Source organism: Strix aluco, chromosome 3 (assembly GCF_031877795.1).
Source record: "Strix aluco isolate bStrAlu1 chromosome 3, bStrAlu1.hap1, whole genome shotgun sequence".
NCBI classification, from domain to species: Eukaryota; Metazoa; Chordata; class Aves; order Strigiformes; family Strigidae; genus Strix; species Strix aluco.
In genome coordinates this window covers 88,218,799-88,241,869 of record NC_133933.1, presented here as the reverse complement: position 1 = coordinate 88,241,869, position 23,071 = coordinate 88,218,799, and positions in this window count along the sequence as shown.

The following is a 23,071-nucleotide window of genomic DNA, read 5'->3' as shown; positions in this document are numbered from 1 at the left end:
ACAAACATAGGCATGTGGTATATTTTGTTGTTCCTCCTGCATAGGAATCCTGAGGATTCTAGTCCGTGAATCCATTCATGCCCAGCCATGTTCTAATCACAGAAGCAAGAGTCTAAACAGATGTTAACAGCTGGAGAAAAGTATCTGTGCCATTTTCAAGTCCTTGCTTGTTTAGTATTAATGAGAAGTAGAGATATCTGCTGAGACAAATTAAAATTTTAAGGATAAATATTAATTTTAGCAGATGATATATTTCATATTTTATAGGTTACAGAGAGTAACTTTTGATTTACATAGAAGTGGAGGTAGGTGAGCAGGAGTGTTAGCTGAGGGTAATCAAATTTTAACAGATTTTGCTCACATATCAACCTTGCTCCCTTCTCAGTACCTATTCTGGAACATCAAGCAAGTAAATTTAATCATGTTTTAATTTATGTGGCTGTATGTGTGTGTGTACACATGTGAATAAGGGTTTGTATTAGTGTCCTATCTACAGATTTTTTCCTTTTTTTTTTCCTGAGTGCCAGTAGTGCTGGTAGTATTGTAACATCAGATTGCTACAGAAAAACTATTTTGGGGTTGTGCTCATTGCACCCAGGGATCCAACTGTCCAGGCCTAAGGCAATATCTGTACAAATGCTCTAAAGAAGCGATTTAATCACTACGCAGTATCACTGGAAACAGCCCAATAGGGATTTACCCAGGTAGTGAGAGTGGTCATGTTTATACTATATCAGTGCACAGGCTTGTCCATGTATTTGCCCTATGGCAACAGGGCTATAATTAGAGCTGTAGTTGCTGGATTAAAAGAAATGCTGTTACACTTAAACTCTTGTTATGAGCCAAAGGGAACATACCATATAAATGAAGTTAAGAATGTATTTTTATTCCAATTAAAGTTTTAGTAGTCTAACAGTCCGAATTAGATAATAATTGTCATGGCTTTAATCAGTTTTAATTGCTTGGGGTCCAGGAAAAAAAAAATAAAAAATCCATGGGTCCAGGAACTGCAGTTAAGCTCCTTGCCTGAATTATGCTGTAGGTATGTTTGTGCTCAGTTCTGTCCCTGGCTTGTTCTGGCTTTTTTGTCTTGTGTGTCTCAGATCACCACTAGACTGCAAATGGGTCTTCTAACTGTCACCATCCCTACACTTCTTAGGTCTATGCCTCTGTTGGAACAGATGCTGTCTCACTTCACACTGTTGTTTCTGGCATGTTTTCTCTTGTGAAGTGGCCCCACCCTTGTTATTTCCCAGCTGTACTACATCAGTCTTTTTCATAATAGACCTAAAATTATTTTAGACAAAATCAATTTCTAGTATCTAACCATTTTCTCTGCTGTTATGCTCACCCTTCCGATGTCATCCCAGATCCTGAGGAGAGGAGCGAGTAAGTGACTGGATGAGTGCTCAGCTGCTGGCTGGGGTTTACCCACCGCAGGCAGAAAGGGAAGGTCACATACTCCAAGCACAATACTGTTGCTACTGTTCTAGTTTCACCACGTGTCTTTAAAAATGTTTCTGGCTTTGCTTGTTAGCTGCTGATACCCAAGTACACTTTTCACTAGTCAGACATGGTTCTACATCAGATTAGCCAGATACTTGGTGAGAGCTAAGAAGAAATGGAGAGTTTCTCCCCATCCCAGAAAAAGCTTTGAATATTGGGAGGAAAGGATGAGAACTGAATGAGATCCCTGTTTCTGTAGTGCAAAACAATTTAATCCTTTACATATTCCCTAAGGCTCTTTCTTAGAGGAGATCAATACCCACCTGCCCAATCTGACATCAGGACATGACTGTGGCTTATATTATGGGAAAATAGTCCACAGACATTCTCTAACCCTCCTTCACTGCCAGTACACTTAAACAGGGACAGGTAGAAAAGCCCCTGAGTATTAGTTTTTGTTGTGGAAAAGCATGCATAGATATGTCCCCAGCTTTTTATAACCCTGACAAGGCATTGTCTGTTATGGCATAAGCAGCTGCTGAAGAGCCAAGGCACCTTACCCTCTATGACAGCAGTAAAAATGCACATTTTCTACCCAAGCATAGTCCATTTTGTTTCAGACTGGGATGGCTGAGCACCCTGCGCTTCTCTCCCTCATCTGTGCCTCAAGTTACAGTAAAGAACGGAGGAGTCTGCTCTGCACCATCGTGAAAGCTCTGCTAACATATCAATATGAACTCTTTCAACACTTGTACATTAAGTACGTTCCTAGATTTTATATGATGAAAATAAAGAGTAAGAAGAGCAAAAAATCAGTGCTTTTAAGGAAGACTAGTCTACAATGGTTATTGATTGAGACATGTTTGAAATAAGTAGTTTAGCATAAACATCCAACATTCACTCACAGATGCTGCCACCTAGAGACAAACATTATGACTGAAAACAAGGATAAAAATTTTCAAGTAAAATTATCGTATTTGTGTGTTTATTTTGAGTAGAGGAGGTGTTGGTATTCAGGGCAGTATGCGGCAGGAAAAGGTGAAAGAGCAGACACTCAAGCAGCAGGTAATCTTGAATTTTGTGTCTTCCTTACAAAATCTGTGATGGACAAAATCAGATCTTACACTGGGAGGTGGAAGGATGGAACTTAGAATGGGAAAGCAAGTTGGAGCTGCTATTCTGTACATTTATCAGAATATTTTAAAAATATATTTATTTCCAGTTCAATTTCCAGGTCTACAAAATAATGGTCAGCAGACTAAGAGATGTTCCAGTTGAGCAGCCTTGCCTTCAATTTTGATGAAAAAGCCTGCCAATTTTCAGGAAAGTCTTAAAGAAAGTATATTTAAGCTTCTCTCTCTCCACCAGTAGAATATTGCAGAAGACAAAATATCCCCATGAGGCAGCCTAACTGGAAATCCAAGGCAGCCTGGAAAATGAGCTATCCTGCTATGCTTTAGAAATTGCAAACAGCAGCAACCCAGTTTCTCAGCTAACCTGAAGGAGCTGGCAGCATTTGCTACAAGATGCCTAATTCAGTGCCTGGACTCTCACACTGTGTGTATTTTGTTTAGAAATGAGCTATGAACTTGAATCTTAATTTGCACAACAGGGTATAGTTTGATTAAATGTGTCCGGATGTATTTGTAATAGGATTATAGATTTCAATTAGGAGTAAGCAACAATCATTACAAGGTAATGTTTTTTCATGCATGTTTTAACAAGCTGAATTGGGGCAAGAAATAGGAATATGATGGAAATGTCTCCCATTTCTTTCTCCCCTCCACAATATTGTTACTGTTTCTTCACATTCAAGGTTTTTCCAACTTAACCTTATTGTTTTTTCCTTTCCCCTTGCTGGTCTGTTGTCAAAGTGATGGCTTCTAGTTCCACTGAGCTCTAAACGAGGCCATGATCCCAGCAACAAACTGATGTGCAACTCTTTGACTGCTAGTGAATGACAGTGACTCAATCTTTACTGTATTTGATTGCTGAGCCAGAAGGGTGAAGCCAATTGTTTCCAGGCTATTGGTAGAGGTACTGCTTGACCGAACTAGCCACCACTCCCTCTACCTTGGCTTGTGTCTATGCTATGTGGTGGAGAACAGGCTTGAGAAGACAGTGTCGGTTCACTGAGTCACAATCCTCACAGCTGGTGGTAGCTGAAGAAGAGCCAGCTCCCAATACTTCCTACTCAATAGGTGACTAAGCCTCACTTACACCTACTCTGTCAGACTGCATCTAAAAGAGTCATTTTGCAGAACCACACACACTAGGATTCTCCCTTCTCCAGGAAGCTCTAGAGCCTGGACTGGTTTGGCCCCTGTGAGAGACGACTTGTAAAAACAGGTCCTGAAAGAAACAGGCCTGCGAGAAACAAGGACTGAGAAAAACAGCCTGAGAAGGAGATAAAGGTTAGAGGGGGGAGTGGAGGCCCTCCGAGCTAAGGAATGTCTCAAACACTCACAAGTAACAAAACCATAGTTATGGGGTGGATAGTGTAGAGGTCAAAGCTGATAAGGCTGCCCAAATAACACAGGATGCAGCTGGAGGGGGGAGCCCTGTGGAGACAGGACGGCTCTGCTCTGGTACACCTGGCCAAATTTCAAGGGCCATCTGTCTGGTGAATGACCTTTGCTTCATTATCCACGAAATGCACATTAAAGTTAACACCCCTCAATATGCTAATGAAGACTAACAAGATCATGCTAATTACATCATCCCATGAAACACCTTACCCCTCCCTATACATGGGATACGTAGGTATGTGGGTTGACCAAGGGGATGGGCCCAAGGAAAGTGGGTATAAATCGAGGGGGGGAAGGGGTGGGGGGGTGTGGGGGGGTGTGGGGTGTGTTCCTGTGAGTGAAGCGAAGCAAAGAAGATGGAGGCCTCCTGGAACCCTCACTGGTGGGATCGACGCAGGAACCCAGACCAGTGATCTCTATTCCTCTATTCCCTCCATCTCCCTCCTTTCCTTTTTCCCCTTTTCCTTCACTACCATTAAGAAATGCAAGGCATACTATATTGCTTGCCACAACTCGTTATATACTTAGTCAATTATCGTGTATCCAATTAGTACATTGTGGAAAGTTAATAAATGTTTGGACTTTGAAGACTTGTCTCACCGTTGTCCACTCCATTGGGGATTTACAAATCTGAGTCACTTGTCTCCCTTGTGTGAGCAGGAGGTGACAGCCCCTTAGTGTAAAATTGAGCATGGGTTGTGGTCAGATCTCTTCTAATGAGTGGACTCAAACCTCTGTTGCCTGCAGTAGAGAGACTATTGTCACAGAGACATGTGCCAAAGTACAACTTGCAACCATGTAGCTAAATTTTCTTTCCACCAAATAGGATGGTCTCATTCAAAATGGAAACACTTCCTGGCCTGTACTGCTCTCCAGAGTGTGTCCAGGAAGTCTGAGAAGCTGTTGCCTGACATGGGCCAAAATCATGCTAGAAAGAGTGTTAACAGTGCTGGACTTTGCTTGGATCTGTGCCCTGGTCTTGACCAGTTTTGTGTCCTCAGAGAGCAGGAACTTAAGAAATTGGTGAAAGTAGGTATGCAACTGTTTCTGAATAAGATGCTGGTCCTTTGGCAAGAAATACCATTTGTTAACTGTGGTTGAAGTTCTCTGGTTCCTCCTGTGAAAAAGTAGGAATGCTGAATGGAGAAACTGAGAACAAAGCAAAACAGCTTATTCTGCCTGTTTTCTTCTAGGGGCTTTGTAATTAACCATTACTGATACAAATAATAATCACTTGTGACAGGCAAGAGAGTAAGTTTCTAATATATGTTTTACAGGGATGCTGTCAGGAAATCCATTCAGTCCTCCAGGGGTTGCAAGGAATGGGACAAGGAGGGTAGGTTTTTATGTTAATACACTGTCAACAATTTACCTGATCCTTTCCTTGTGGGAACTGGGTAAAGATGGGATGTCAGAGATAGCAGCTATTCCTTTATCTTTCTCCATTCCTCCTGATCTCTTGAAAAATTAAGGTCCTTAAGAGTACTAAACGTAATAAATCATACAGGCTGATACATAAAAATGTATATATATAATTATACTCCTGATAAAACTGATCTTGCCTCTGCCATTTCAGACAGTCACATCCCACTTCGAGGGGTATATAAACCCTGAAGCGCAACTGTCTGCTCAGTTATGTCACTTACCTGAAGCACTCTTCACTACCTGTTGGTGAGCAGCTAACTGTATAATGTGCTTCCTTAGAAAGTGTATAAATGCCCACAAGGTGCTTTAAAGGACATGGCAAAGAATGCTACTTTAGCAGACTCTTCATTCTAAATAATAGGCACCCCAGAGAATGGAAAGGAGACAAACTGAATAAAAAGAAGTTTGACTGGGCAATGATTAATGCACATATCTGAGTAGAGTTATCTTTTTTTCTCATCTATAATTGTGGTGGTTGGTGATGTTTATTATTATATAGACATCTGCCTGTTCACAGCATAACCAGTCAATGTATTTCACATGTTCAAACTCTATTCCAACCTGCAGAACCAGTCTGCATCAGTTTGCACTGTACTGGAAAACTCTGTTTGCATACAGTGCCAATACACTGGCACAAACATATGGAAATGACTCACAGGCAGTACACTAGTTATATTTTTGCCAAATGGGGCAATGGATTGGCAATTTTGTTGCATCTGCCGTAATATTCAGGCCAGCTTTCTCTTGTGCAAAGCAAAGCAAACAGTTTTCCAGACCAGATGAATTTAAAAGGAAATATGACAAATTCTGCCCATTCATTCCATTCACATATTTCTGTTCACTAGTAACAGTATGTTCATCACTATTTTATTTATATCCTGCAGTGTAAGGGAAGATCTGGTCCTCTTTGCACCAGTGTTCTGGAGAGCTATTACCAATCCATGGAATTGAGCAGACTGCTAAGATCAAAACCCTTTTCTACAAGAACAACATTAAAATATGCAGTCACTTAGCTTGGACTGATCACTTGCTCTCTTGCTAATCCTTTATTTGACAGGAGTCCTAGTCTGATTGTACATTTCATTCCTTGAAATGTATAGAAAAGTACTGTGAAAAAGGTGGGAGTTTAGAGTATGGACAGAGAAATGGAAAGCCAACTGAGGAAAGGACAAGATAAAGTGAGACACACAGGTAACATTTCCAAAGCTTCACAGCAGTTTAACATGAGGAATCATCATTAACTGTGGCAGGAAGGAACTAACTATATCCCAGACACATCCCTGATTACTTTGGCAAATGAAAGAATGGGAGGATAAAGGGCTGATGAGTTGCAGTGACATAAGACATTAATTTATCCTGAAAAATCAGTCCATAGGGGAAATAAATTTTAAAAGATAAGAGGCATGTTTCTGAAAAGCACCCACCTGTATGCCATTTTCCAGGATCACAAAGCACATAATGAGACATAAGACATGATTGTTAGAGGCCATAAGCAAAACAAGTTTTAGTTAAACATAAGGTTATTAGATGAGACAACATCACTGAAGGCATTTCCCTCCCTTACATCTGAAAGTGAAACCTGCAGATCCTCTATTCTTCCCAACTTCCAAACCTCTCTATAACCTTCTCTGTGTCCTGCCGACCATTCATAGAAATTCTCCAGAAGGATGTCAAAGACTCACAGACCAGAAGCAAGCCTGAGTGTCTGATATATAGTGTGGCCAACAAATTCAGAGCAACTCAAGCAACCAGAAGACTGATAGTGAATGCTTAAATGGCCTGTGTGATGCTTCCATTCAATTTAAGCTAAGCTGTCTGCCTTAGCACTGACACACCATCAGGGAAAGATGAGAGGCCAATGGAACAGTTTTGAAAGGGACCACTCTTACAATCCCCTTCATCTGCATCCTCTCATCAGCCTCACAAATTCATATTTCCTAAGGTTTTAATCTATATTGCAATACTGTTTATAACAGATGCTCTTGCATACTGTTTATAACAGATGTTCCATATTCAAACCTTTTCTCCAGAGTTAAAATGAAGAAACATGGAACTATAAATATGAAGAGATTCACGCAATGATAGAATTAACGTGTAAAATCCAAAAGGTAGCTGCCCGGGAGAATTAAATGCCAACAGTCACGAGCAGTGGCAAATTCTTTTCACAACATGCAGACAAGCTTTAATACTTTAAACTGGAGTACATTCAACTTTTAGGTGAGGGGTTTGGGGGTCTTTGGGGGATTTGGTTTTGTTTGTTTGTTTGTTTAGAAAAAAAATAAAGTATTTCTAAGACTGTGTACTGGAAGAAATATCCATTTCCTTTCATCTTACAGGATCAGAGAAGAGAGTATTGGGTCTGTGTTCCCAGTAACTCTTCCACTCTGTATTCCGTGTGGCAGTATAATGAAGTTCTTTAGAAACTCAGATGGCCCCGTATTTATTTCAGTGCATCATTTTTTAGTGCTGTTCTAGATAACGGTTTTGATCTATAATTCCCTGTGTGGTTAAAAGCCGTTGCCATTCTCGTATTTTTCACCAGCTGTTGAAATCTGCTAAACCAATAGCCACTGTGGTGTGTTTGCCTGGATGCACGGCTGGGGTTTTTCAGCAGTTAGCCTTTGCAACTTATCCTTGATTCAATGAAGCTGAAAGATGTCTGACTTTCAGTTAATAGGGTGAGGCAGAGAGCATTTTTCATGGGATTGGAAGGCAATTTCAGCAGGACTGCAGGCATACAAAAGAAAACATTGCTGTTTTCTTTGGAAAGATAATTAATACGTTATGTGAGTGAGGACATTTCATGGACATATACTCCTTCTGCACCCTACCCTCAAGGGAAGGGCTTCACTGCCCATGTGGCTAGAAAAACAGAGGCAAATCCTACTCTGGATTTACAGAGCCATTAGCTCCCCAGTAAGTCTACACCTGTAAGACTATGCTTAATGTGAGCATGCATGTGCATACTTTAACTACAAAGAGGGCTGTTTTTTAAACCTGTCCTTAATAAAGCATTTTAATTACTCTTTACCTCACATGCCAGCTACTTTCAAAGGTTACAATATTTTAGCATGCTTATTCTTTCTTCACACCCATCTTGTTTTCATTCTCTATTCAACAGAGGACTGGAGAACAGGAGAACAATGTTAGTAGTGCCTTTTGGGCTTGCCATAAGGGGAACTGAGATGATCAGTATAATATTCGTGATAAGCACTCTGTCAAGAACTGCAATATATAAAAAAAGGATGACCAACTTTCTGCTCTAGGCCAGCTGTGCCTGTTCAACACTCACATCTTTACTACTGCTGACAATGCAGTACTAACAGGAAACAAACAGCACTTACATGCGGAGCATCTCTTGTATGTCTTGGGTAACTGTAGACTGCATGATCCAGATCAATTCACTCCCACTGGGAAGCATGGACAAAATACACTGTTGCAGGAATTACAAATTCTGACTTTTGATCCAACAGAACTTCTATGACGGATCTCGCATTTTAAAAGATTTAAGAAAATTTTCATCTGTTCTCTGGGGATGTAAATCTTTCCATCATATTAATGTACAATTTTGCTCAACAGCTGTGATCTCAGTTTCCCTTTCTATTTCTCTTATACAATGTCAGTCCATTTGATTTGCCAGTCATACTACTCACCTCCAAAGTCATTCTACTAAGGCAACTGGTTGGCCATGGAAAACGTAAGAAAAATAAAAACAGGAAAAAAACAAACAAACAAAAAAAAAAACCCCAAAAACGAAAACAAAAACCAGAAGGGAATATGTTCACTGCCTCTGGGATCTTTCATTTTATATGAATAAACAATGCAATTCAGATTCACAGAATGTGAGAATCCAAGCTGTGGCTCAAATTTGCAGATTTTACTTACGCAGAAAAGCTAATGTGTTTAAGTCGATAACTCTTCTGATTTCAGAATTAACTTATAATTTATAAATGGTGTCAGTTTTCCTCTACTTTTAAGCAGTCTTCTATATTGTGAATTTATTTTCTATAACACAGATGTTTGAGCTTCTGAAAGGTTTGGGGATGAAGAGATGTACTATCAGTGTTGAGCTTCAGCTACTCAAATCCCTTGGCACTTAAGTTACAGTTTTCTTCTGTGCAAAATCCAGGAGTAGTGGAACTTATTTATAAACCATCCAACCTGCTATCAGTTGGATGGTTATAAACCATGCCTTTGATTCCTGTGCACTATGCTTTCCAGTCTTTTAAAAGATTATTGCCTCAGCTACCTGAAAGCTGCATTCTTGTCTGGTAACCCACACATCTCATAGCCCACTACAGAATAATCAGAGTTTTATAAAAGCATATTTAATCCATTGGCACACATATTTTGCTTCATTAGGTATTTCATACTCATGCCATGAGGTTTTATTACTATATGGAACTAGAGTGCTTGCCTTAAAAAATGTCTGGGTCCCTGAATTTGTTAAATAAACTTTGTTACAAGAAAAGGAAAAAAAGGTTTAAAGAAGTCACAGACGATTTCTAAAATTTCAAAGCAGCAGCAAACAGATTTGTGTTTATTATAGGGCACTTGAATTGAAATTTCAGATTTTGCCTCTACAACTAGACCTCTGTGAAATCCACTTCTTTTTTCTCCATTTTTTTAAATTCCATTCCCCAAGAGTTCTGCCACAAGATGGTCTTTTGCCTACAAATATATTTCCTTTTCCTACAGGTTGCTACCAAACACTACAGGGAACCTTATGCTGTCTTGACAAGCTTTTCCTATTACTACATGGTGAAGCAGCTGAGGATAAAGAATAGAATAGAAAAAAGAAACAGTGAGGGCCTTGCTCCCTCTCTTCACCCAAAATGGCCTATTCCAGATTTGACTTGTGTAAAACAACTGTAAAATGTCACAAATGCCTCTCCTATCTTCAAGAAGGGCAAAAAGGAAGATCTGAGGAATTACAGGCTAGTCAGCCTCACCTCAATCCCTGGGCAGGTGGTGGAACAACTAATCCTGGAAAACAGTTCCAAACACATGAAGGACGTGAGGGTGATCAGGGTTTGTCAGCACAGATTTACAAAGGTGAAATCCTTCTTAACCAACCTGGTAACATTCTACAACAAAGTGACTGGCTTGGTGGACAAGGGGAGAGCAGTGGATCTTGTTTATCATGACTTTAGTCTCCCAAAACATCCTTATAGACAAACTGATGAAGTACAGATTAGATAAGTAGACAGTAAGGTGGATTGAAAACTGGCTGAAAAGCTGGACCCAGAGGGTTGTGATCAGAGCACAAACTGCAGGCGGAGGCAAATCATTAACGGTGTGTGTGCTCCATGGGTTGATACTGGGGCCAATATTGTTCAACATCTTCATTAATGACCTGGAGAATGGGACAGAGTGCATTGCAGCAAGTTTGCAAATGACACAAACCTGGGAGGAGTGGCTGCTACACCAGATGGGTGTGCTGCCATGCAGAGGGGCCTTAACAGGCTGGAAAAAGGGGCTGAGAGGAGTATCGTGAAGCTCAATGAGGGGAAATGCAAAGTCTTGCCTCTGGGGAGAAATAATCCCAGGCACCAGTACATAGGCTGAACAGCTGGAAAACACCTCTGCAGAGAAGAATTTTGGGGTCCTGGTGGACAACAAATTGTCCATGAGCCAGCAATACACCTACATGGCAAAAAAGGCCAAGAGCATGCTGGGTTGTATTAAGAAGAGTGCTGCCAACAGGCTGATGGAGGTCCCCTCTACTCAACCTTGGTGAGGCCACACCAGAAATTCTGTATCCAGTTCTGGGCTCCCCAGCACAAAAGATATGGAGCTACTGGAGTGAGTCATGTGAAGGTCCATGAAGATGATGAAGGGACTGGAGCATTGTTTTGCTGATCGTGGATGCCAATTAAAGTCAGACACCAGAGTGAAAAGAGTAGGCTTATTTTATTGTTAATAATTAAAGGATATAACCAAGTAATACAGAAAATAAGCAATACAAAAAATACAGAATAGTACACTTAAATATTACTACATATAGTTAATTATAGAAAATAAGAATAAGAAAGGTAATGCACCTAATCATTACTACACGATGGGAACAATAGTGATTAAGAAAAATACATCACCACTTGCATATATTACCATCATCCAGATCTGCAGTCGCTGGGGAGCCTCAGTTACAGTGAGGATTTGGAGAGCCTGTCCCGGCAAGTGGGAAGTCCGACGTGATGCATTCATCCGTAGGTGAGGTATCCAAAGTCACGGCAAGAGGGTCCAGCCTTATATACCAAAAAACATCAAGTCAGAATGACTTTCACTTTTCTTTGAGCGGAAACATCTGGTTTCATCCTCCTGTTGGATTTCACCCAAAGCTTGGCCAGGGCTAGGGGGGGAAGAACCAAGGGAGTTTCTAACAAGGCCAAACACTTGAGTTCTCAGCCTTGAACAAGGCTAAACAAGGAAAGTTGGATACACATTCTCACAACATTTCATCCTCGCTACTGATTATATTTTGTCTAAGCTACATCTTTCACTAGTGAGCATACATATTTCATTAATGATCAGATACCAATAATAAACAATAATGGTAATACAGATTTTACTAATTAACAGATACTAATAATGGATAACATTTGGTTGTGAGGTTCATCTAGGGGTCAACTGTGTTTCAGGGCCTATTATTCAGGCCCTAGCACTACAAGTGTCTGACATATGAAGAGAGGGTGAGAGAGCTGGGGTTGTTCAACCTAGAGAAAGCTCAGAGAGGATCCAATCAGTATATATAAATACCTGAAGTGGGGGAATGACGAAGATGGAGCCAGGTTCTTCTCAGTGGTGCCCACTGACAGGATAAAGTAGAATACAAGGGATTCCATTTAAACAGAAGAAAAATCTTTTTACTCTGAGAGTGGCCAAACTAGATGATCTCAAGAGGTCTCTTCCAACTTCAACCATTCTGTGATTCTGTGAAGACACCTGCCACTGAGATGGAGGAAGCTCTCTTTAAAAAGCAGTCTGGAGTTCCTCTGCTCCTTCTGGTTTTAGAGTCCAGAACCACGAATTCCATGAAATCTGGCATCTTACTGAGACCTTAATTGCATGAATTCAAATTTTTATTCTTGGAAGAATATCAACTGTGGGGATTCGGATGGATTTCCTGCAAGGAAATGGGCATGTGAGCAATCCTGCATATGAGCAAGGCTGGTAAAGCCTCAGCGTCGGCAAGGATGTGACGAAATGACCCTGGAAGAATGAGGAAGAACCCAGGAAGTTAAACAACTTCAGGGTGTGGGTCTGGGCGGAGAAGGAGTTTGTACAATGCCAATGTGGCAGTTCTCATCCAATCAGAAGAGAGCTCAAGGAGCATGTGCAAAGCTAACTGTCCAATCAGAAAGAATTGTACCATGTGATTGTATCATGTGATTTTCACCTGCATTATAAAAGGCTTGCTCCACCATAATAAAAATGGGCATTGCTTAATTGATCTGGTTGTTTGCATGTCCATGTCTCCTGCAATCAACCTCCATAGCTACAACCTCCATTGGCTTCTGAGAAAACATAAGGAGCGAACCAAAAATACCAAAAAAACCAAGAAGGCAAATAAAGAACTAATTAAAAAAAGAGGGAAATATAGATAGAAAGCTAAAACTCATAATTTTGGGGCTAAGCTCGGATTTTGCTGAACATTAGGGACCCAACTATTGCTTGCCCTATCACCAAGGAAGTTAGCTGGCAAGTCTATGTTTGTGGCTCCTGTTTGCAGCACTCCAGGTCACCGCATTCCTGAAATGCCAGTTAAAGAACAAACAGAAGCCAGGCACAGGCATCTCCCACTCTTGTATGAGACCTTCCCTCAGCAGGTTCCTTCTTGTAAAACTAAATGTGGCCCCCACGTGCCTCCTGGCCACAGTTCACTTAGCTCATGAACACCATTACCACCACATGATCTGCCCATGCTGATCTCACAGCAAACCCAAGTAAAATAATAAGAAATTTCAAAGGAACTAAGCTATAGGTTACAAATTAAACAGACACTTCTCAGTTTTACCTGCTGTGCTAGTCTCAGTAAGTGCTGAATAATCAAACGCAATATATAATATATTCTTTTTTCAAAATGCATTTAAGCTGTTCTAAGCAACTTTGTTATGGATTCTCATAGCTGAGTAATGGACAAACTTGAATAATTTCCTGTGATACTGCTCTGGAGGCAATACCAAAAGACCAGTAGAAACATCTACCATCTGTAAGCTAAATTTGAGCACTCAGTGTCAGTGCAGCTTTGATGAAAAGCCCAAGAGCCTGTTAGCACATTCTCAGCTGTGCACATTCCAATTACAAAAGGGAAGATTAATATCATCAACTTCAGTCACCTCAAAGTTAGTTGACTACTTCAAAACGAGTAACCTTAAGCCCTGTATGTATCAAGGGAATGAATAAGGCACCTCCAGAGGGTAATTCATCTCATCCTAAATCTGGTGTTTTAGACAAGATGAATATCTCCCTGCAGACACTTGATTCATTTCACTGACTACAAAACTCAAGAGTTTAAACTTAGACAACTTCCAAGTTTATAAGTCAGGTAGGATGAAGGTTGCATAAAACATCTATTATCTGAACTCTGTTATCAGACATCTACATAGACATTTTCATTGGGAATATATGTCTAGAAACAGCCAGAAGAGCAGGTTCCGTAGTGACAGACAGGTTCTGGATGCAAATCTTTCAGAATCCAGCACAGTTATTATATAGCCAGTAGTTACTAGTATCTGAAGACTAATGTCTACATAATATAACGCTACATAAGACCTATGAACCTTCAGTTAAAAAGCACAACTTTTCAGAATTCTGCTAGCAGACTTTTCAAATATCCTGTCTCAGACACTGCAAAATGAGCAAACATAAATTTCCAAGGAGCTGTTGACAAGGCTGCAGTAGTTAGAAAATCTAAACAAACCACAAACTCTAAATTTAAAGCACCCAATTTATTTGTGGTTTTACTATTTAAAATGTATTATTCATTTTAGTATCATCACAATTGGAATTCTGCATATACAAGATAAGACAAGGTAATTCTCCAGTTTTCTTATACAGCAAATGCCAAAAGTACTGATACCATAACAAAACAAAATAGCACAGAGGTGTTATGGAAATAGTTAGGGAGCTGGCTCATGAAGTTGTTAACTTCTCATGTGAAATTAACTGGTGTTACCCCTTCTGTTAAAAGATTGACCATCCTCCCGACTTTTTGTCACTGCACACTGTCACACACAGGAATTGGAAATGCAACTTCTGATCGCAACATTCTGGGGCCATCTTAGGAAACATCTTTCTTCTTGTCCCTGCATATAAAAAGGGGATAATGGCTGGGTTTCAGCTTGAGGTTAAAAAAGTTGGAAAGTAATTCAGTTGCCCAAGTGTAGACATCTAGTGCATATACAATGCTTTCAGCTATTCAAAACACCTGTATAGGGCTGGTAAATATGACACAATTCTTGAGGATGACACATGCTTCTACAGTGGCAGCAAGAAGAGCAGAGGAAATATCCCACAGAGCCTAAAATGACACTAGAGATCTACATATATGCAACTGAATCCTTCCAAAACGTAGGTGCCTACAGGCATGCTGCTTCCTTAAACTCTCACTACAACCAACAAAGACCTAATCAGCATAATCAAAGGAGCCTGGCATGCATCATCTCACTGAGTAGATATTGACAGCTTGATTTACTTGCCCATCTGTAGACACCTAGTATTATTTCAGATGTCAAAAGGTATTTAAGACTCATGGCTGCCAAACATGATACAGGACTTGAGGAAGACCAGTGTCCTTCTGGAGTGGTGGCTGGAGGCCAGGAGGGTAGCTTTTTAGCATCTCAAACAGCACTAAATATCTGTGCAACCACCCCTCATAGCTGATCACCTGAAGCTTGCTCTGGTATCCACTGACTTTATCGACTAAATGTTCATTTTAGTTGCCTAAGCATAAGAACCTAGACATCTGAGATGTCTAAAGGCCTTCCATGTGACTTCCAGAATTACTAAGGCCTGCCTTAGGCCTTTTTTCATGCTTAACAGATCCATGCAGATATTCTGGATATTTTATAGCATCTCAAATGGCTATTCTCCCCCTTATTTAAGTAGCTGAATCAAGATCCAACTCTCCACTGACTACAGAGGTACCTTAGACATCTAGTATACCTACAGGTACCTAGATGATAAATTTAGGTTCGTTAATCCCAGACTGAATCCCATGCAAGGTTCCTCGGCTAACACTTAAAATTAACTAACTCAAAGGTTGTTAGAACAGAAAAAAAAAGCATGAAGTGCTCATGGACTTTCAGTTGAGGGCTTTATTCAAGAACGCTATGCTGTTACTAGTAAGAAGAGTAAAATTTGTACTTGTGTTATGGGAGCCAATGTTATGCACAGAGCTTCAGTAGCACATCAATGTAACTGTTGGCTCTTCCTTAGACAACAGCATATTCCTCCGTTTCTAAAAACTGAGTAACACTGGTTTGCTACTTTGGGCCCTCATAGTTATAGGTACTCTTTTCCCAAACTGAGCCTCCACTTTATTATGTGATATATGTAGCCAACAAAAGGACAAACCTCTGACCTAGGAACTTACAATCTACTAATAAGACACAGCTTTACAACGTCAAGTGCTCTCTGCATACTGGCAATCTACCTGTTAAGTTCTGTAAGAAAACATGATTTCTATGAGAAGTTCTTAGTTCCTAAACTGATCTAAAAGCTTTTTCCTCATTTTAAATTTTAAAAACCCTACCTCAGAAACAAAAACACAGAGTTAAACAGATTTATTTTAAAAATTGCAGATTGTATCTAGATTGTACCAGAAAACCCACTACTCTTGACATGATTTCCCACTCCAGAATAAAGGGATAGGCAAGATGAATTCATGAATTCTAAGTTTTACCCACCCTTTTTTTGGCTTTTAATCCTTCTACCATCCTTCAGCAGCAGTTTCCTCTGTGCTCTTTCATTAGACTGACACTATATTAAAAGAGGGTGTCTTCTGTAAGGAAAGAGTTAATCATGTAATATTCAAAATACTGAGAGGATGTGACATCTGAAAACAGAAGAGGAAAATCTCTACAAATTAATTATCTGAGATTCAAGGTTTACATCAGTCCTGAAAAAAAGCAGCACGATAATAAATATACTGTGCAAAAGACCAAAATCTAAGGGATATTTCTCCTACCTAAATATCTGACTCTTTAGCTTCAGTGGTTAACATTTGAGCACTTACCAAGATTTTTTTTTCCCACATCTAGTATTTGCAGATGCAAATTTAGCAGAACAGAAGAAGGTTTGGATTATTTTTTATTTCTTTTTTTGCTGTGTTTGTTTCCAATAGAAGGATAAATTTGCTTCTCAGCATGCTTTGACATTTCATAAAGATCCATCTGAAAGATACTGGAGTTTTTTTATCATAGCACATCTGTGCTATTTGCAGTGCGTGCAACATGAAGGCACCCTCTAACAAAATGACACAGAATGGAAAGGATTAATATGTTAGGTTAAAATAGAACACAGTTGTTCTGCTCGAGCATGCCTATAATTTCAGAGGCTTGGTGCGGGACTGAGTTGAAAAAAAAAACCCATATAAAACTCACGTTAACCCTTTGAACTCTTTCTCCACAAACACTTTTACTTCTTTGAGTCCATTTCATTAGTTTTCTAGAAAGATGTTAAAATTAACTTTTTCAAAGAATTTTATTGTTCAGTTCATAAAAGAAAAGCCAAAGTGTAGGATTGTTTATTTAACTTACAAATGTAAATAAATTTTGGTAAAAGCAGTCAGGAAATGGATTAGCAAACAGTATACAGTATAGCATTTGGGCTACTGCAACTTAGCAAGTTATCACACATTAGCTGGGATGTGATGACTGACCACTGCAAGCTCCTAGCCCGCCCCAAGTGTAACATAAGATACAGTTGTTCCAACCTCAAGTTTACTTTCAGTTGGAGAGGGTTGGAGCACATTCATCCATGGATATTATCATGCTTTTCGACTGCTTCCCCACTCACAGAACCTGATTTACATATATCATGAAGCTATATGATAACTTATTAATATCATTAGATTGACGTACTCAGGAATTCAGTCACAATACATTTCAAATAATCATTTTTGATCAGATCTTGAAATGTGTTGATCACCTTCAATTTCCTTTGCTCACATTTACAAAATGATCAGATCCCTGAATCATATGAGTTCTGAATCATTTGTGATTCATTTTTCGTACAAAACCACTTAACTGCACATAAGAACACATGTAAGAGAAATCTCCTACAGATGCAGTTCTCTCTCCAGACCCTGGATATTTTAGACAACTGAGTCTCTTAATTCTCCCTTAGAAAATTCCAGTTGAAAATCGGTTTGGTTGTTTGCCTCATAACTCACATCTTGAGGTAGTTCCAGATCCTCATTGTTCTGGGGTTTTGCACCAATTTTGCCTCTAACTTAATTATAGTTTTTCCCTATGTATCAGTTGTTTACCTTCTGATTAAAGGTTCAACCATGTTTCAGCCTTTCTAAATCAGACAAGACAGATCCTTCTTGTAAAACAGACCCTCCATTCCCCTGTCGTCATAAACTGTACCCACAGATCTTACAGGGTTTTTTTCTTTTTAACTTGGATGCTTAGAATTGTACATGATTATTGTAACCAGTGTCTTTCACTGTGGCATTAACACTCCCAACTTTACCAGAAATATCTTACCCCAAGCACCCTTTCATCATACTGATCCTTTTCACAAATATTACACATTTTTAGGCCACACTGATCCTGTGATTGACTAATTCAACTAAAGCACTATGGTGTCACAAACACTAATGCCCATGAATTAATTCAGTTTGGAAATTAGATTATTTCTAATCATCTAGATAGACTGACTCCAAAACAGCTTTCCAAGTGGAAGGGAGCGTGAAGGAACAACCCAATTACTATCTGTACTTCGAAATGAGAAACATAATGTGGTCACCTGTGAAGTGATATAAGAGAAGGCAAACCAGTGATCCAAAGTCCCTATTCTTGTTCAGGGCTGAAAGTAGACCAAGGAGGACGGGAGAGAAAGAGAAACTGCAGTCAAAAGCTCCCTTGTAAAGTGATGGAAACCACATGGTTCAAAGGGGCAATTTCAGAGGTCAAGAGGTAACAGAGAGACAGGCAGGCTTGAAATCTGGTTCCCTCCTTCCCATTAAAATTCCCTCCGCTCTGTGAAATACAGAATGCTATATGTGTATGAAGTACTCCTCCATTTTACAGCAGCGGACTTCCAGCACCTTTAATACTTGAACCCACACTGTGCCCTGAGCTGGCACCTCTGCTGACGCTTCAGTGCCTGTCAAGAATATGCAAAACCTCAGTTCACTGCTACTTTAGGATGGGATCGATGACACCTGAACTGCAACATAAGCCTAATACAGAGGAAGCATCACAAAAAGCTATTTGAAAAATATATCACTGTGAAAAAAAGTATTCTGAGAATAAAAATATCTGGGTTTCTTTTTATTTGCATGTTTGTTAATATTGCATTTTGAAATTACATTAAAAATAAATCTGTTCTTCCCTTCTACCTTTAAGTTCCTTTATTTTATTTCTCTGGTCTTAACTGCTACTAAAGTCTTTCCTTGGCACTGGATTTTGAGAATTTTCGTTGACAGACCCCTTAAAAGTTTCTCTGTTGCCTTTGATAGTATAAATGCTGGTTTATTTATGCAACAGCATATATTTTATATTGTTTGCAATATTTTACAAGTGCTTCTGGTTTACTGTGAATAAAAATTTTATATACTATTTCAATGCTCTGTTCCACGACAGCTCAGTATGTCAGAGCAAGATATATCTGATGTTTGCAGTATCTCACTATGACATGGTATGCTATTACCGACAAATTGGCCTTCTATTTAGCATTAATCAAAATATTCAGTTGAATGACAAATATAGGTATTTACAGTGGCTTTTGTTCTTTTCAATTTGTTCTACAAATACAGCAGTACATTTGATTTTTAACTGGGCACATGGCTTTAAACCTGCAGATATATGTCTCTCTTCCCCTAAATATTCTGTATTATGTTTGAAGATGAGGTGAAACAAATGGTTACTCAAAATTCTGCATATTACGTTTAACCATTCCTCAAAAAAGATCAAAGGGGGTTTTGTCAAACACATGTGGGAATTTGCTTATTTAAACACTTCAGAACATTTAGTCTTCTAATCCAAACAGAGAAAGCAACCTTGCCAAACAAGGATATAAACTGGACTTAATATTTTGAGCTGAGAAAATTTCATTAGCTCTATATATATACACTAACAAAAAGAAAAAAAGTACTTAAATAAGAAATAAAAAAACAGTATCTATATGAATATAATTTTCTGCATACATGTCTGAACCACATGCATAGTGTGTATGAACAAGGAAGCTGCTGATGCATTTATTATTCAGTTTTACTTGTGAGATTTTCCACATGTATGTGCTGTTTCATGCCCTGTACATCTATAAATATTTTACTCAGGGAAGGCTTTATTATTGATATGAACATTCACTGCAAAGGAAGAACCAAATGAATACCAAATTTCTCCTACTTACAGTTAGGTAGGTAATCACGCTAATTAATTGAAAGTATGGTGTTTCATAACTAAACCAATTACATAGAAAAGGCTTCCTGAGATTGCACTAAGCACACTCCCATTAGCATACAGTCACTGTGCAACAGCCAGCAGAAAAGAGTACAGTAAAAAGCAAAACATCACGTTATTTATAACTGTGCATTACAAAGGGACTGTGAAAATGAAAAAAGCCAAAGTTACCCATGGCACACACAGCCAGTGTGAAAAACATGTCCTTTTAATATACAACCAATATCCAGTTATCATTTTAAAAAGCTTGTGCTTTATCTTGCCAGCTTTCTCCGACAAAGGAAGAGCTTGTTAGGCACCTGTTCCTTCATCAGAGTAATCCCTCTGAATCACCACATCAAAATTGTTACTTAAATTTTGTATACCACCACAATGAAAACCAAATGAGATGTGAGGTAAGCTTTCCAATTTCTAAAATCAAAGTAAGCACATTAATGAGCAGAACCTGATAGCTAAACCTTTTAAATTCACAAAATCAGCTGTTTGGTAGGAAAAGATGACCAGCAAGTGATGAAGTAATATTATGACATATGTGGAATGAAAGAATCATTTAATAAAATCCTAATTTATACTTCATTTCATCCAGTTTCCAAACTATTTTCGGACATCCTGTTGGACAATTATTTACTCATTTCCACTTCTACCATTTCTAGTTTTTTATCATTATAGTGGTTACACTATTTCCTGCCTTGGCAGGTATCTTAACAAAATGCCCCATATCAAAAACATACAGTCTGCACATAGTCCAGACTACCAAATAATCACATCTTTATGCTTTATTCCCCAGTTAATCTCATACTGATTCCATTCCCAGAAGAACAAAGTGTGGTACTGCTCTTTCTGAGTGAAAGGAAAATATACTATGCATATCAAAATTCCTCTAATTCATTTTTTATGCCAAGTAAAAAGTTTTCTGATAAACCACAGCTCTTAGGAACTTTGTTCTTCTCTATTTCGCATTACTCACTCTGTCTATGCATTTTCTATACACTGCTAAACATACTTCATATGGTCAAAAAAACCCACCTACTATATTCTCAGTTTAATTTGTTTATACATTACATTTATCATATCCTTTGCATGGCAAATTAACACTGTAGCCTTGTCCTCTCATCCTGTCGATTTTCCATTATCAATTAATTTCCTAATCTATTTTGAGATGAACAGGAGTTACATCGAGTGACACAAAAGTCATTTAAGATATTATCCCTAACTATTCAGTTTTCAATGGCATTAATAACAATACTTTTTCCTGACAGGTTTAATATGGGAGCCCTAACTACACCTTTACATTCTCTTCTTTCCTAAATAAATACTAACAATTTCAGACAATATAATTGATGTTTGAAGAGTCTGCTCTCCTGTAAAGGAGGATGCACCAGGGACATCTTTGCTGGATCACTAATTACTTCAAGCAGGCATCGTATCAATGCCTTCTTTCAATTATTTTTGTATTAATTACTCTCTTTTTCTGGATAATTGATATAAAGCAACGACAGACACCATGAAATATGCAACCAAAGTATGTGTGTACACAGAGATCAAAATGGAAAACAGGAAATCACAATTTTTTCAGAGCTCTTGTCTTCTTCCAGGAAGGCTTCTAGAGTTGAAAAGCGAGTTCTCAAAAAATTAAAGGACACACCTGTTCGGCCTTAGGAGCCTGTGTTTCAGAGTATGGAAATATGCATGCTTGGAGTCTTTGGACACAATTCTGAAAGAGAGCTAGGTGTTTCTACACAAATAATAATATAAGTTTGTGTACTTGAGTGTCATGTTTGTCTCCCGCTCTAAATGTTGTGACGACTGTACGAACTTTTACTAGTCTTTTAGCTAGAAGACAGTATCTTCAGCTGACTGGAATGGGAAACCATCAGTTATAACTTTCTGTAATGCTTGGCAGCCAGCCATGAATCAGTCCAGTTCTTCAAGTTTTGCTCTTTTGGTGGTTAATGCACTGCATCAGCAAGTAGGAGCAACCACAGAAATGAAAACCGGTTCCTTTAATTCACACTCCTTCATTGGACTGGTAGAAATTCCAAGTTCCCCAAGGAGAGAGTTCAGAATAGTGCATATGAATATACACGAATATTACAATACAAACTTTTATAATGTACTTTGTGTCATACAGACAGCATTGATTCATTTTGACAGGATTAATAACCTCACCATTTGCTTTTATTGTCCCCAATTAAGACAGGGTAATTGATAGTCCCAGGGTGAATCAATGCAATATTGTGCATGGCCTTCATTTGCTTTGTTTTGTGTCAATGAAATATGGCCATCAATCCATATTATAATAGTTATGTAAAGGTTATTCAAAGCTTTGCTATCATTAAAGCTACAAAAACCTTCACACTCAGTTTATACACCTGCAACAACGAAACAAAAACATTTCTATTACTGTGGTGGCTCTGGAATCAGCAAACTTTGGAGTACTGTAGAAAAATAAATGGTATCAACTTTATTTTTAAGCAACATGAAATAGATGGTAATAACATGAGTTCAGTTAAATGAATCATTTGCTATAATTTAACAGAAGATTTAACTTAATTTATAAACTGTCTAAAGAAGAATGATTTCTACAGAAAAAAACCCTGAGTTGTTACTTGAATAATAATTAGGTATAGAAAACATTAACGCACATGTTGTGCATGTGTACATACATCTTGAAAGAAAAGGGTCTTTATAAAATCTCTTTGATTGCAGACTCAGAACCTGCAATTTCAAAATATCAGTATGTTTATAACTGTTGTGTGTTTATATGATTCATCTGACTCTTCTATGCACGCTGGTAAAACACAACTAAAAAAACCCCAATGACCCAGCTCTATTTACAGATGACTACTTTCACAGATCTGGCAACTGTGGCTTGAATTCAGGTCATACACACACAAGTGAAGGTCACAAATATTATACTTCACTTTTGGATCTTAACTTTAATGCCCAATTTGGCTAGCCCAAAGAGAGAGTCAGACTTTAGGTGGGATTCTCCATAGCCTGTAGACTATATTTGTAATTAAAGCACTTCAGATA